Source organism: Peromyscus leucopus, chromosome 9 (assembly GCF_004664715.2).
Source record: "Peromyscus leucopus breed LL Stock chromosome 9, UCI_PerLeu_2.1, whole genome shotgun sequence".
Taxonomy (NCBI): Eukaryota; Metazoa; Chordata; class Mammalia; order Rodentia; family Cricetidae; genus Peromyscus; species Peromyscus leucopus.
In genome coordinates, this window is record NC_051070.1 from 102,831,700 (window position 1) to 102,846,858 (window position 15,159).

General features: G+C 40.4%; 1 protein-coding gene across 5 annotated transcripts in view; it reads left to right on the plus strand.

Moving 5' to 3' along the window:
- Nucleotides 1–5,756: 5,756 nt before the first annotated feature.
- Ccser2 (coiled-coil serine rich protein 2) overlaps nucleotides 5,757–15,159 on the plus strand; it is a 132,162-nt gene continuing 122,759 nt past the window's right edge. For 4 of the 5 annotated variants that reach the window (XM_028883025.2, XM_028883027.2, XM_028883024.2 and 1 more), the window contains exon 1: nucleotides 5,757–5,978. The gene's annotated coding sequence lies outside the window, so the exon portion shown is untranslated. The remainder of the gene's footprint in view (nucleotides 5,979–15,159) is intronic. The other variant, XM_028883023.2, reaches the window with a different exon arrangement.

Genomic DNA, 15,159 nt, shown 5'->3' on the forward strand with positions numbered 1-15,159 from the left:
CCACCACCGCCCGGCTCTCTCTTGGCTTTTTAAGAGTCTTCTTTTCTTTAAGAAAAAAATAACACAAAACACTTATTCTTGTTTCTGCAACCCAATTTTCTTTCTTACTTCTCTTAATATGTTTTTGTTTTTTGGGGTGCTGTGGGGGGATAGGAGTGACGGGAGCAGTTTTCTTGTTCCTCTCAGCTCTCTTTGTGTGGGTCTTCGCCTTCCATGTTCTAGGCACTTCTCTAGTGAAGGAAGATGAAAAGCTCCTACAAAACATTATTGAATTCTGTATCTCTACAAATGTGAATTCGCCTTCTTTTCAAGCAAATATAGAAATTTATGGAGCTTGATCATAAAAACTAAATTTCAAAGATTAAAAATATACAAACAACATTGTCTGACTATAATGCAGTAAAATCAGAGAATAAGAACAGGGTTTTTAATATCTAAAACTTCTTTTTTTTTCTTTATAATTTAAAAGGTATTCAAACACCTTTTTGGGAAATGAGTAAATAAAAAATAAAATTGCAGAATTTCTTGGAAATGATAATAATGAAAATAAGACAAAATCTTTATGCTAAAGCAATTATTATAGGAAAGTTTGTGGCTTAAACACCTGACAAAAAATGAAATGTAGTTATAAGTGAATTTAATATCCAAAATAAAAAAAACCAAAGTAAACCAAACAGAAGAAAGTAATAAATACAAAATTATAAGTAATGATTTGAATAATAGAATTGTAGAAATAAATCCAAAAGCTCAATATTTAAAATATACAAACTATTAGCTCGTTAAGTTTTAAAAGAAAGAAAAAACAAATATGCCAAAATAGATATGGCAGCATAAAAATAGAAAAAAAAGAACAAAAAATAGTTTGAATAATTCTATGTAAATAAATGTGACAGAAATAGGTATTTTAAGGCCAATATGACTTATTAAAATTGACCCAACAGTAGTGTTGCAGAATATTTATTTAACTATGCAAAGATGTGTTGCATTTGTTCAACTATGGAAAGATGTGTTGCTGTTTTACAAGGCATCTGCTTGGTTTAATAAAAAACTGAATGGCCAATAGTGAGGGAGTAGGTACAGGCAGGACTTCCAGGCAGGGAGAGTAAGTCGGAAGAGGAATTTAGGGAAAAGAGGAAAGAAAAAGAGACAGCAGGGAGACACCAGGGGCTAACCAGACACAGAGGAAGCAGGAAGTAGGACAGACAGAATGAAAGGTAAAAAGCCCCGAGGCAAAACATAGATGAATAGAAACAGGTTAAAGTAAGTTAAAAAACAAAAACAAAACAAAACAAAACAAAAAACTAGTGGGACAGGGCAAGGCCAAGCATTCATAATTAATAATAAGTCTCCATTTTTTATTTGGGAACTGGCTAGCTATCCAAAGAAAAGACCAACTACCAGTAGAGACAAAGTCTTTACACATTTCTGCAGAAGAAATAATTAAATAATTTGCCTCCACAAAAGCAAAGGAACAAGAAGTATGCACATGACACCTCCCAAATCAACATCTTAGTAACTTCTCTGCAGACATAATGATCAAAACAGGGATCTCAACTTGTTTCCTATCATGGTATGACACGAAGTTGGAGGCATCAGCCAATGTCATTTGTAGAGAATGTGTTTATATGTCTTAAGCAGTGATCATACCTAGGGACCACTGGAGGTTTGGAAGGAAAACTTACCTGACCACTAATTAGTAAGGGTTTGTCTTTATTAGTAAAATTTATAAAGTTTTATCAAATTAACACATAAAAGGCCAGGTGTGCAAGGAGCAGAGTCGCCCTGCTATCTGGTGAAGATGTACATTGGTGCAGATAATTATCTCCTTTTTGAGTTTGCTTTTTGCTTTTGAGACAGGGTCTCTCTAGGTAGCCCTGGATGTCCTGGAACTTGTTATATAGATCAGGCTGGCTTCAAACTCACATTGCTCTACCTGCCTCCACCTCTCCAGGCCTGGGATTAAAGGCATGCGCCACTACACTGGGAGTTAGCTATCTTCTTAATGGATCTTTACTTGGTGGAGAGCAGAAATAAAGAGCCTGTGCCTCCCCTTATTAATTTTTTAAACATTTATTTATTTATTTAGTGTGTGTGTGTGTGTGTGTGTGTGTGTGTGCGCGCGCGCGCGCGCGCGCGCGCTTACTATGCATCTTCATGTCGCAGTGTGCACGTCGAGAGCAGAAGATAACTTGTAGAAGTCAGTTCTCTTATTCTATCATGTGGCTTTCAGAGACTGAACTCGGGTCATCAGGTTGTCAGGCTGGGCAGTGAATGCCTTTCCAGGCTCACCAGCATAATTCTTTCTTTATAAGGGGACACTGATGGCTCCATGAGGGTCTCATGATCTTATTCATTCATAATTTCTGAAGACTCGTACTCTAAAGAGGCTCACAGGGGGAAGGACTTCAGTATATTTATTTTGAGGAGATGCATTCCTCTAGTATATAACATATAGGTATCTTCTGTCCTTCTTCTGTTCTGACAGAAAAATTTATAGTGAAATTGCATGATATGCTCATCAACTCTTCTCTAGACTCAACACCACACTGATCTCTGCAATTTATTCTTCTCTATTTCCCCTCATCCCCACTAGCCCCTACCAGACTTAATGCACACATTCTGGCTTATCTTGCTATTCGAAAGCTATAGTTTTTGTTTACATATTTTTTAACATTTATTTATTATGTGTGTAGGCACACATGTGCCATGGCACATGTACATGGAAGCCAGAAAATAACCTATAGGTGTCAATTCTCTCCTTTTACTATGTGATTTCTGGGATGAAACTCAGGTTGCCTGGCTTGGTGGTAAGTTACTTTACCTACTGAGTTGGCCCACCCATCATTGTTCATTCCAGTTGTTAACCAGCAGCTCCATGCTACAACCCTGCAAAATCACCTGGCTCTCTATCTCTGCTCTGACAGGACGCAGTATACTGAAAAAAAGCACAAGGGAGGGTGATCAAAGCATGCGCAGTCCTATCATTGCAGTTTGCACCATCGACCTCTGACTTTTCACCATCAGTCCTTCTTCCCAGCTCACGGACTTGAGTCATACCCTGGCTCTCTCAGCTGTTCCTTACTGGTCAAAGGTTGACACAGTTGTAATATTTTTCCACATGACATGTGACACGTAGACCCTTAGACCTTTGTGTCTTATCAACCCTTCAAGGGTTGGAGAGTTATCTCCACCAGCATGGCAGGTTGTTGCAGAGGTATTCAAGTCATGTGGTTCTCCATGTTTGATCCCTAGAGCAGCACTCTGAGAATCTGACAAAAATGCAAATTCCTGTGCCCCACCCCAGGCATGCTGAATTTGAGATTCTAGGGCTGGTGGCCAGCAATCTTTGTTATTTGGATTCTGAGGCATGTTAAAACGTGTGGACCAAATGCCCATCTTGGTCTGCCTTCTTACCCTTGACCTCAACTATATATAGCCTTTAGCTCCTCAGGTGTCAGCCTTTTTAGTCTTTTTCTATACATAACTCTAAAATGGTGTTTAACTATGTTTTCTTAGATCTTTCTATTTGGCATCCTAACAAATGGTGAGCATTGTTTACACTTCTCTTGTAACCCAGTTCTCATGAGCATGTAAAAAAATCCTATGACAGCCTCCAGCCAATCATAAGTATACAACTACAATCACCTCTTTGTCTAACTTTCACAAACCAAGCTTGTATTCTTCCTGATCTAAATAACTCATGGTCAGTTATCAAACAACTGGAGAGGTGTCTGTGGTTTAAATTTCTTTGACATTATCCACAATCGCCATTCCCAAGATATTCCTACTTCTCTCTGTTCATTTCCCACATAAATCCCAATAAAAGCTTTTGTCTGGATTTTCCCTCCACTCCCAACCAAACCCGATGCTTCTGCATATGCCCCTGCATGACATAAGCATTCCATCTTTCATGAAATGTAAGCAATAAAAATCTTCTTTCAACACATTGACCTCTCTGTGTCATCACAGCCATCTCGCAAATTAAAATCCTGTGTGAATAAATTGAAACAATAAATAGAAATAGAAGCGATGTGACAATCCATGAAGTGAGAAAATTGGGACAAAGACAAAACAGGAATGCAGAAAATTAGATGAAGCCTGGAAAAATTCATATGCATCATGCATCCAGGAAGGCTCCTGCTTCTGTAGAAGAAAGGGAAGTAGTAACTTAGCACTTCAAACTGCCAGAGAAAACACACAGTTACCTCAAATATTCAGGGAGTCACAAGACCACAGCTAGGTTGTCCAGAGCAGCAAAGCTCTTCCTGGTGGGGGGAACTGAGGATCACCCTACCCTTCCCAGATTCTTTATGGAGACTGTTGAAAATGGAGTGTTTTGCTCAGCTCCCAGGGACAGGCTGTGGAGAGCCACTTCTGTCCCATCTCTCAATTTAGATTGTAGCACAAACTCCAAAGCACATTTAGTAACCTCATCTCGGGAATGATGTACTTCAGTGGGAGTATTTCAGGGCTCTGGGTCAGGTGTTTCCTTACCTAATGATTTCCTTCATCTTGAAAGAAATGTAGACCTAGTCTTTTCCAGCATTTTAAATCAGGCCATTATCATCCACATAGTTACATCTCCCTACCACTATTCAATTGACCAATTAAAGAGACAAGTAATAATGAAACACATAAAAAGGAGACTTATTCAATACTGCCACTTAGGGAAGAGGAGGAAGCAAAGGGGTCCAGTGATCACCAAGTCTACCTTCAGGAGTACTGACAAGAGGTTTAAGTTCAAATGAGAGCAAGGGATAAACGTAAATTGATCAGTGCTGCCTAGTTAAGGTTTTCTTGCGCATCTCACTATCAGTGTCTCAGCTCACTCAAATCAATTCTGCAAAATGGTCTGAGAATTTGTCAGAACTGCGTGAAATCCTGGGAGGCAAGTTCCTCCTCTGGATGGCACTAGGCCTTCAGGGTTGTTTCCATTTCCCCAGGATGGGATGCCTCAAAAGTTTTTAATTCTTTGGAGTATAATGTTTCAACGGTCTGGTGGCCAAAGGGAGGGGCACAAGTGTCTCCTCTTCGCTTAACAGGGTAGTTACCTCAGTGGTCTGGAGAAGTGATTTTTCAAGTTCTCTTGCAGTGTTATTAATTTCAGTTGAGCTGTTGGGGCTCGCAAGCAGAACAGGCAGTCTAGGGCCAGATAAAGAGCACCTTCAATGATTTTAATAGACAGCCAGCTACCACAGGCTTGCACAGTGACTCTCATGGACTGGTCCAACCATCTACAACTGAGGGAGAGATGGCTTATGGAAGATAGAAGCCCCGAAGGAAGTGGGGAACTGGTCCTGGCAAATGGAATTTAGATCCACAGCATCATAGGATAGCTTGAGTTCTCAGCTCTCAGTGTCTTATCTCAATCTCAGCCAGATTCAGTATGCTTGGCAGAGGCCAAAACAAAATGTAGACAGGGTTGGGTGGGAAGTCATGCTTGCTCCCGTGTTCAGATCACTTCTTTCAGTCTGGAGAGGGAGCTGACAGGAATGGACGTGGTCAAGCAGCAAATCTGAATCTAGCAGGCCACCTCGAGGTGGTCAGCCATGACACCCAAGTGAAAAGTTAACCTCAGGAAAGACCTGAGTCAGGGGCCAAAGGAGCAAGGTCAGTGGAACGGGGCGGAGCCTGGGAACGGCTGGCAAGAGAGTGGGGCGGGTCCGGAGGCGGGGCCTAGCCCACTGAGGCTCGCGCCTGCGCACGGACTTCCCGGGGGGCGGGTCTACGCACGCGTAGTGCGCGGGCCCTGGAGGGCGGAGTCCAGGCGGGCGCCGGCCAAGGGAGGGGGCGCGGCGTCCGTGAAGTCCGGCGCTCCCTCAGGCCGTGGAGGCGATGCTGGCTGCTGCGGGGCCGGCGGCTGGGCGGACGGGGATGTGACGGGACTGCCCCTCGCCTCTCTTCCATCCTCGGGCCTGCAGGTCGCTGGGCGACCCGCAGCCGGGCGGCGGCCGAGGAGGCAGCGCGACCTCCGCACGGTGAGAGCCGGGGGTCGGGATCGGGGTCGCGGGGGCGCCCGAAGGTGCCCGGCTCGGGGGGCGCGGCGCGAGCGGGTGGAGGGCCGGGCGTCCTTGGCCGTCAGCGCTCTGGGGCGACCCTCGGAGCCCCCTCTCCCGAGCCGCCTGCCGTGCAGCGGGCAGGCCGGACGCCCCTGCCCGGCGGTGCTGTGACGGGAATAGGGGCCGCGGGACGCCGGGGCTGTAGCCTCCCTGCACCGGGAAATCAGGGCGAGGCTGAGAAGCCCTCGGATTTCAAAACCAGGATGCTCATGTTGGAAAGGGAAAGTACCTGACAGCCCGGGATGAGTGGTTTGGTTTTTTTTTTTTTTAAATCACTGAGTCAAAACAAAGACACGCCCTAAAACACGTCTTGAAAAAGAACTTTGGTATATTTATACCGTATCTATAGGTTCAGGTGCCTTTTCCTCCTCCTCCTCTCTCTCTCTTTTTCTGACATCTATTTTTATGCAGTTTTAAATGTACCTACTTTCTTGACAAAGTAAAGGGAGGGGGTATTTATTTGAGATGGTCGTTGGTGCTAAAACCTGACATTGGATTTCAATAATTGCAAATTCATCTCTGCTGCTACCTAGCCAATTAGGCTTGCTGATTGTAGAGTAGGCCTTGGCAGTGGAAATTACTGGCGCACGGACTCTTTGCTGTCCCAGATTGGAATGTCCTGTTTCACTTAGAGAAGCCAGGTATAGGTGCATGCCTTTAATCCCAGCATTCAGGAATCAGAGGCAGGTGAATTTCTGTGAGTTCTACGCTAGCCTGGTCTACATAGCAAGCTCGAGGCTAGCCTTAATTTTTTTGATCGAGAACATTAAGTACCAATAGATATATGTATTTAGATAGTTGATTACCATATTGTCATTTAGACTAAAAACACTTTAATCACATTTAATTTGCAAGGTAAGCACAAGATATGTCTTATAATGTGTAGTCTCTAATTGGTAAGGATGTAAACATTGATGAACTGTTTGCATGGATTCAGTCAGTCTTCTTTCCAGACTTTCTTGATGTTTGTGTCTCTTCATTTGTTAAAGCACATTGCTCTTATATGGTGGTTTTCGTTCTTGTTCTGAACAACATTGACCTCAATCTCTAGGTTAAAAATACTTCCAAACCTTAACGTGTAATTTGTATTGTTTCTTTAATATGCCATAAGAAAGAGCCATCCTGAGAGCAGGAACTTTTTACATTACCTTTCCTCAGGTAGAAGTTTCTGCTTGTTGCCTCATTGCTTTGACTGTGTTGGGGGAAGAAGAGAATTTTAATGTCACGCTTAGAAGTCCTTCAGTGACATCACAGTCTGTGCTGGGGATATCCAGTCTTTCCCAATTTCTGGAGCTTATCTCCATTCTCATTTCATATACAAGTGAATGCATTTTGAGGAAAAGGTCCAGGCTTGAATGCAGATTTAAGATAAGTGAAATATGTTTAGACTGTCTTTCAGTACCAGAAAACTTAGAAAAGAATATCATTTATTACTTTTTAAAAATGATTTATTTATTTTTTATTTTATGCATTTTGCCTGCATGTATGTCTGTGTGCAGGTGTCAGAATCCTTGGAACTGTAATTACAGACTGAGCTGCCATGTGGGTGCTGGGAATTGAACCAGGGTCCTCTGGAAGAGGAGCCAGTGCTCTTAACTGCTGAGCTCTCGCTCCAGCCCCAGCATTGCTACTTTTATTTGTTTAAGGATGAAATAAAAATTGATACTGGTTAGGGATGACATCCTGGTTATGATGGAAAAAAGTCAATTTTCTTCAAGATGGAGAAATGAGAAGATCATGGCCAGTAAAGGGTTGGTCTAGAACTTTATTTTTAGGTTCAGTGATTTGCCCGAAGTCCTATGGATAGAAAGGGACAGAGCTGGGAATACAATCTAAGTCTTTTGACCATTTTTTGGTTCACCTTTACTCTCCTTTATCCTAATTCTAAATCCAAATTTTTTTAAAATTACATTTATTGTGTGTGTGTGTGTGTTCACTTTCACACATACTCATGCTCCTGTGCCAGAGTGTGTGTGTATTATGATGTGTGTGGAGGTCAGTTGTAGGAGTGGGTTCCCTTTCCCCAGCATGTGAATGCTGGGGATAGAGCTTTGTCAGGCTGGCAAGCAGCACCTTAATCCACTGAGCCATCTTGTCCCCTCCTCCCTTTTGAAGAGTTTCACTATAACCTAGGCTAGCCCATAACTCTATGGGTTGCTCAGCTCAGGTTGACCTCAGATCTCTGCAGCCCCTGTCTCCGCTTTCTGAGTGTTAGGATAAGAGAAACAAGCCATCAATGCCTAAGACTGTAATTCTTAGTAGAGGTTTTACCATCATGGTGAGGTCTGAGAGAGGTGGATATTTATTAGAGGACTATATTAGTAGCTATTGAAGTTGAAAGATTTCACAGATTGTTTGATTCAGCGCTAAAACTTTTTCATTTTGAACAATCAGAGCCTGAAAAAGCAAGTAGCTTGCCTCTGTGTCCATTCGACCTCTATGTTGCAGCTCCTGACTTTATATTTGTGTGTTTCTCACTGCTCTGTGGAGAAGTCTGCTTGTGCTTCCCTCCTCCTCTGAGTCCTCAGCTGCCACTCCTAGGGACCTAAAGCCCTTGAGTGGCTAAGAAACGTGATACCTCATTTGGGAAAATGGGAGAAACTGGGCCCTTACCACTCCACTGGGCTGCAGCTTGCAATTTGGTGTTGGGTGCCTCTGGTCACCATATGGAGATCCTGCACAGTTCCTTCTGATGGTGAAGTGAGATTTCAATATAATTGGGTGACAGCCTGGTAATAGCATAGCTAAAATTACATGTGTAGCTTGCATGTTGTGAGAAAAGCTGCTCTGATTACTCCTGTAATAGTTTTTTAGTGACAAAAAATGATTATTGTAGATTTATGTTTCTAAAAAGTTGGTTTTTAACTATGTGCTTAGTGTAGTGGGCCTGACCAGTTCCAAAAGGCATTTTGTTTTACAAATGGTCAAAGAAATAAAATCAAAAGAAATTGTTCCTTGTTTCTTGTTAGTTCCATATAATTTTATATCATTGATTGATTGGTGTGTAAATGTAATCTTTAACCTGTACTTTCATATTTGATAGGTTTTCTTTTTTCAGTTTTTATACCTTGGGTTATTATACAATGTTATAGAGAGTAGTTACTTATTTCTAAGTGGACATGTAAGTTGCTTATTTTGTAAGTAGTGCAGTTAGTATTTAGGTGTTCTGGATGGCCTTACTAGAATACTGCTCCCAGTCCTGTTCAGGATTCTACAGTTACTATATTGCCACATATTCATCAACTTTTTTTCCTGTAGGCTAAAGGCTCATGGGAGGAATTACAGTATCAGAGGGTATCAAGGTTTTGTCAGTTTTAAAAGCTCTTGCTAGATTTACTTTAGAAAGATTTGTATTTCTTCCAGCAGAATTCAGTTGACTAATTTTGCCAATACTTCCATGGCCTTTTGTTTTGAGTTTATCTTAAAAAAAATGAAGGTAAGAGTACTTTCTGTCTTAACAGTTAAAGGCATATGCAGGTTTTATTTTCTTCTCTTTATGAATAGGTTGTCCTTGTCCACAAATTCACTGAACTATTCTTATTAGCATTAACACTGAAATATTATCTTTGTTAATCTTTATATTTATTTATTGAAGACAGAGTTTCACGAAACCTAGGCTGACCTTGAATCCTGATCTTTCTTATTCTACCTTCCATGAATTATAGGCATGTATCAACATACCTGACTTATTTTTTAGTACTAAAGACTTGGTAGCTTTTTAAAATTTTATTAGAATCATTGACTTTAAAAAATACTTTGTAATTTTGTCTTTTAATTGTGTATGATGGTACCCCACCATCTGAAGTATTGTGTTATTTGGCTTCTAGAACTGTCCTCCTATCTCAGTCCCCCTTAGGCCGGAATTATAGGCGTGAGCCATATTTCTGTTTGGTGCTTACTTTTGAAAGGTGAATTATGGGAACAAGTATTAATTAGAACATTTAGTAGGATGCTTCTCAACTCTTTAGTCTTATAATCTTGAATACCTTAATGGTTTTTTGCTTATGTGAATTATAATTTTTGATATTTATCCAAGTATAAATATACATTTATTTTTGATTGCTTAAAGTAACAAATCTGTAATATGTTAAAATTGTGATAAATTTTAAACAAACCAAAGCCTTCATGAATGTAGTGTACTTGTTTAAGTTTTTGTTTTTCAGGGTTGATTAGAAGGTCACTTCTGATTTAACTTGAATTGTTAATTATTTAAAAGCTACAAATGAAAACATTGTTAACTGTTATTTATTTATTTATTTATTTGGGGGAAGTGATGTATTCTAGACAGATAAGATAGCCCAGAACAATAGTTATCAGATATACTTCATTAAATACCTGACATTTCAGTCTTTACTACTACTCATTGGCCACCTAGAAGTATCGTTTTATTGGTGACATATAAAGCGATCTGCTGAAGATAACGTAGGTAGCTTTAGCAAGCAATGGGATAGCACCTGGTCAGTCTTCTCTTTAAAAGGCCTTGCTCTAATTGTGTATTATCTTATTGCTGTGCTAAAGATTGGACTTCCTCTTCTGGGCATTCGAAAGATAGAATTTTTAAAACCAAACCAATAGTTCCTGACAGGTGAAGTTTTTCTTCTGTTTGCCTTTTTGTGTTGACTAGTAGTTTAATTTGAATATGGCTGGAGGGTCATCTTTGAGGATTTGTTGGTCTTAAAAGTACCCTATGAGAGATGGCTGATGTAACAATGTAGAAATATATTAAGCTGTGTTTCTTGTAGAAGGTAATTGAAATAGATCCTATTTAAAATAAAGTCTGAACTTTGAGGGAGAAGTGGAGATTGCAGGTATTTCTTGAGAGGTAAAAGACAGAGTGAGTAACCCTTTATAAGAGGGTGGGAATTTGGAGTGGTGATTTGGAAAGAACTGAGATTGGAGTGTGCTCATAGTGCTTTGTTGTGTTTTTTTTTTTCCATTGCTCTGTGATATATTGTATCTAATCTTGTGGTACATCTAACCTCTGACTGATTGTGTGCTTGTCAGTGTTAAGGGCTGAGTAGGAAGTATGAGTGAATAGTGGATAACATGACACTGGAAGAAGGAAGAGACTTGTGGGAAATAAATCATCCACTTCAAAGGAGTGACCGAGAAAGCAAGCCCTGGAATATGACAGCCATAGGAGCATTGAGGGAACCACAAATGAGGAAGCCCAAGGACATATTCGCACACTCTGCATTGGAATGCCGTCCCAGGCTATAGTTAGTTCTGGTTGATGTGCCCTAACGTGACAGTTTCTATTAGTACTGACAGCCCTCCCACCCCCATATTTCCTCAGCATTCTGTGGCTTCCTGTCTCTTTTGGTTTCTAACTTTTGATTGCCAAGGTGCTTGCTGATGCTGGGGTGTGACTCAGCCTATTAAGAGATCAGCCAGTCAGAATGCTCCTTTCTTTTTGAGTGCATTGACCAGTCAGAAAATGTTATGTGTAGTCTTTGAGCTTAGCTCTTGTCTAGTGAGTTAGTTGCTTTATGCCTCAGAGTGAATCTTTTTAGAGATTTCTGGTTGCTTAAATTGAGTCCTGGAGCTATGAGGAGGTAGAGGATTATTAAAAGCTACATCCATGAGAACTCCCCCCCCCCATTTTTCTTTGTTGATTAGTAGCTTAATTAGAATATGAGGGGATCATATTTGAGGATTATTTGCCTAAAAAATGGCACCAGTTGTTGCAAATAATCAAGAATCTCTGTTTTCTTTGTATGAGCACATAAAATGTGTGGGAGACTGTTTTAAGTTTACTTGGTCAATTCCTATCCTTTTTTTTTTTTTTGAGGTGGAGGTCTACTTGTAGTTGTGCCTGGCCTGGAATTCAGCGGTCCACTTGCCTCTGCTTCTTGCTTGGTGAAGCAGACACATGGTGGTCCATAGTTTCTGTTTTTATGTTAGGCATTGAAAAGGCCAGATGATGCCTCATGTGTTACTAGATATTTTCTATTTCCCATTATTTTCCACTCTTTAAAATGAAAAAAGAACAATTTCTAATCCTATGGTTTTGGATTGCCTGCCTCCCCGCCTAGCCACCTCCCCACTAAGATACCATAATCTCTTGATGAGTGAGCTGGTAGTATACACTAGGGACGACAAAGAGGCAGCCATCAAAGGTTCTTTGACTAGTTCTTGTCATCATATTAATGATATTTGGTTGCAGCCTGAGTGCTTTGTGGAAATCTGAGAGCTTTCTCAGACCATTATGTCTTGGCAGCCAATGTTAGGGTTGAAAGTTCCAGTTTTCTCAGAAGACCACAGCTTAGAAAAGCAGGAACTATTCATAACAGCTCTTAAGTGTGTAGAATGGGGTTGGTGTTATTTTGGACAGAGTTGGTAGGCCAGCTTACAGGAAACAATCAGGTGGTATTTCTTGTCAAGGGATGGAGAAGCAGAGAAGGCCATTTTTCTTTTTTTTTTCTTTGCCCTCCCCACTTTCTGCTTCATCATAGTGTAGAATTGTTAAGCCTTAATTTTGTCCTTAGCTAGAGTTAGGTACTTTTGTGAGTGTACTGTCTTGCAGTCAGTGTTTCTCCAGGATTTGAGAACTTCTATATTGCTGATTTCTTTAATCCTGGCTTTAAAAACAGACCAAGTCCGAATGGAATCAGTCATCACCATTGAAGGTGGGTGAGCACTTGCTTGGCATAGTACAACATAGTACTTTTTGGAGCTTACATACAAGTGAGACAATATGAAGAAAATAACTACGTGTATCTGTAGTATCTCAGCTGCTACAGTCCTGTGGACAAAGGTAAAGCAGATTGAGGTGGAAAGAGCATGGGTGGGAATAGTGCTGTTTTTTACAGGATGGTTAGGCAAGGCTCTAATCAGAACGGATTCCTGAGCAGAGATTTTTAAGTAAAAGTGTGCTCTGTGCAGACTCTAGAAGAGAAACCATTTTTTTTATAATTAATATTTTTTTAAATTTAATTTTTTAGTGTAATATGGCAGGTGCTTATTTTCATGTGTGTGTATGTTGTATGCATTTGTGTGGAGGTCAGAGGTGGGGTGTTGAGTATCTTCCTTAGTTGATCTCCACCTTGCTTTTGAGGGAGAGTCTTTCGTTGAATCTGGAACTCATTGGTTCAGCAAGATCAGCTGGCCAGTGCGCTCTAGGGATCCTGTTGTCTCCACCTGCCCAGCACTAGTATTACAGATACTTGTTACTATGCCTAGCTTCCTATGAGGGTGTTGTGGATCTGAATTCAAGTCCTCATGCTTAAACCGAAAATGCTTTAGTGACTGAGCCATCTTCCCATTCCTTAGCGAAGAGAACATTTGATAAACATGGAACAGGGGTGCAGAGATCCTCTGCTGTATACTTGGTCTCTTTGCAGAGTAACAGGTATGTTAGTGGAGGCATTGAAGAGAATGATTGGCAGAAAGTGATGCCTGATAGGTGTGTTGATTTGGGGGAGTCAGACCATATGTGGTTGTGTAGACCCTAAAAATTCAAAGCCAGTGTAGAATTTCGACTGTACTTGCTTTGCTGGAGATTAAATTTAGCGCCCCCCCCCCCAGTTGCAAACTACTGAGCTCTATCCTTAGCTTTACTTATTTTAAATGGGTTTCTTTGCTGCTAAGTAGAGAATGTCAGCATTAAGGATGAATGAGATCATTTAGCCAGCTGCAACTGTAAATCTCGTTGGGTGATGGCATTGATTTTAGACAGGAGTTGAGAGAAGTATTATATTCTGCATACATTTTGAATACAGAGGCAATGATTTGATGATGGATTGGATATGGCCTGAAAAACTGGAATAGAGTTGACATTGATAAGACTGCATAAGAAGCAGATTTTAGGGGGAAATAATTAATGAGTTTAATTTTGGATATGCCAAGTTAGCAGTGGAGAAACTGTAGATATCTGGGTATATTTGTGTCTGCAGTTCTAAGCTAGAGATACAAGTTTTCAATGATTGGCAGATAATGTTTAATGCCCTGAGAACTGATTAATATAGGTTAGGGACTGAATGTGGCTGGGGAAGTCCAGAGATATTCCTTGAGATCTTAGAATGCTGAGAAATAGTGACAAACACACAGATACACAAGTACATATGCACACATTCACACATACATTTGAAAGCAGAAAGTAAGTGGTTCCAGGACAGCCAGGGCTATGCAGACAAATGCTGTTGCAAAAAACCAAAAAAGAAAAACAAAACAAAATTTAAAAAATGGGAATGGTGTCCATTAATTCAAATGAAAAGTTTTATAAGGGAGGAGGATGTAGTTGTTTGTTTTTTATTCTTTGACTCTTTTACTCTTTTGGGGGTCCTCCAGCCAGCTCCCAAATAAATCACACATGGAGACTATTATTACTTATAAATGCCCAACCTTAGCTTGGCTTGTTTCTAGCCAGTTTTTCCTAACTTAAATTATCCTATCTATCTTTTGCCTCTGGGCTTTTATCTGTCTTTATTCTGTATACTTTTCTTTACCTTTTACTCTGTGGCTTGCTCTGTAGCGGGGTGGCTGGTCCCTGATATCCTCCTCCACTTGTTCTTTGCTCCTTCTTTTTCTCCTTCTATTTATTCTCTCTGCCTACCAGCCCCACCTATCTTTTCTCTTGCCTTGCTATTGTCCGTTCAGCTCTTTAGTAGACCAATCAGGTGTTTTAGACAGGAAAGTAACACAGCTTCACAGAATTAAACAAATGCAACAAAAGAATGCAACACACCTTTGTTTCATTTAACAAATGTTCCACAACATAAACAAATGTAACATACCATAAAATAATATCCTACATTTCCCCCTTTTTGTCTAAATAAAAATGAAAGCTTTTAACTTTTAACATAGTAAAACTACATATAACAAAAACAATTATCAAGCAAGAATTACATTATTCAGTCCATTTGTATTAGGAAACTCAGAGAAAATACTCCATTATCTTAGTGAATCCAAAGTTTTACACTTAATTTACTTTCTATCATAACTAAGGAAAACTGCAACTGTAACTATTTAGTCTTCAATTCCATCAAAGACCCTCAAAGGGATGTACTATTACCTAACGAAAGAGACATCTTGCTGCCTGGACAGCCACCCAAAGTTCCTCTGCAGCATTGGGGCATCCATCTTCATTCATCCTACAGGC